The following is a 1,571-nucleotide window of genomic DNA, read 5'->3' as shown; positions in this document are numbered from 1 at the left end:
GATCTCAGCTCACTGCAAGCTCCGTCTCCCAGGTTTACGCCATTCTCCTGCCTCAGCCTCCCGACTGTTTCTGATTCTGATATGTGAACATGAATTAGCAAGAACCCAAGTAACCTTGGACCTCAGGTGTGCAACAGGAGTTGGACTGAGTGAGTTTGCAGGCCCCTGCCAGCTCTGAGATTGCAAGGTTTGAGACATACAGATGCTCTTAATGTCCCAATAAACCCACTGTGAGTTGAAAATATCATAACTAAAAAAAGTGCTTAATGCACCTAACCTACTGAACATCAGAACTTAGCCTAGCCTACCTTAAATATGTTCAGAACACTTCCATTAGCCTACATTAGCCTACAGTTGGACAAAATCATCTAACAAAAAGCCTATTTTACAATAAAGTATTGAATATCTCGTGTGATATATTGAATACTGTACTGAAAGCGAAAAACACAATGGTTGTACAGGAAAGTACAGTTTCTGCTGAATTTGTGTCACTTTTGCACCATCATAAAGTCAGAAAATTGTAACTTGAATCATCCTAAGTTGGGGAACATCTGTACTGACAGCAAACATAGCTGGGAGGAGAGAGTGGAGGGAATAACGGCTCTTCTGGCAGAAGTCAGAGAAGCCAGTCTGGAGTCGAGGTCAGGAGGAAGGCCAGAGAAGCAGATATGACCACCAAGGCTGGATAAGGACAGCAAGAGAGATACACAGGAAAGGAAGGTAGTAGGAGGTAAACCAGAGGTCAAGGTCAGGGTAATCAGCTGCTCTCCAAGGCCTTCAGTCTGTGGAATTCCAGGGTGGGTGAGAAAGTCCTCCCCAGCTTCCCAGTCACCTCCATCTCTTTCTGTAGTGGGAGGCAGGGTACTCTATGGGTGAAGATTGGGTAAAGTGAAATCTTTTAGGCCAGGATTCCTGCCTGGGTCTCCTCATTTAGCTGGGGACTAACACTGAGACCCCCACTTACCTAGCCCCGAGTGGCCAGTGGGTGTTAATATGGTAAGTACGGGGCTGAGGGCTAGGTTCCAACTCCAGCCCTGCCATCTCTGCCCCCCTATCTCATATCTTGCCTCCTCCCATACGCCCATCCGAGTCCTTTCCTATCTCCAAGTAGGAATGAGCTGTATGAGCTGCACAGGGCTAGACTGGGGAAATCTGAGCCTGCCCTGACTCTCTCTTCCCAGGACTCCTTTGAGGGGGAAGCTATTGCTCTCCTCAGCCAGGACCCCAGAATAGAGAGGGCTTCAGAGGTGGCCGTAGGTCTAGACTGTCTGAGGCCTGGCCTGGTTGGGTCAGCCTCAGCCATGAGTGGCCATCTGGGGCTTCTGCAAGCCAGGCTACTCTGCAACCACTCCAAGTCTCTGCCTGGAACATGCTGGAAGCCCATCAATCACCCCCATCCCTGCCCAGGGGATGAAGGGGCTTGGAGCCCAGCTTAGCTAGGCCACCTGGAACCCAAGCCTATAGCCAGGGGTCCCCACCCTGCAGTGGGGAAAGGAGCTTGGGAACACTGGGAGGGGTCTGACCTGATCCTGGTGGCTCCAGAGGAGGGTGCTCTATCTCTGACTCTGACC

This window comes from Colobus angolensis, unplaced genomic scaffold, assembly GCF_000951035.1.
Source record: "Colobus angolensis palliatus isolate OR3802 unplaced genomic scaffold, Cang.pa_1.0 Scaffold19, whole genome shotgun sequence".
NCBI classification, from domain to species: domain Eukaryota; kingdom Metazoa; phylum Chordata; class Mammalia; order Primates; family Cercopithecidae; genus Colobus; species Colobus angolensis.
The sequence above is the reverse complement of the archived record's forward strand: the minus strand, read 5'-3'. Positions refer to the sequence as shown.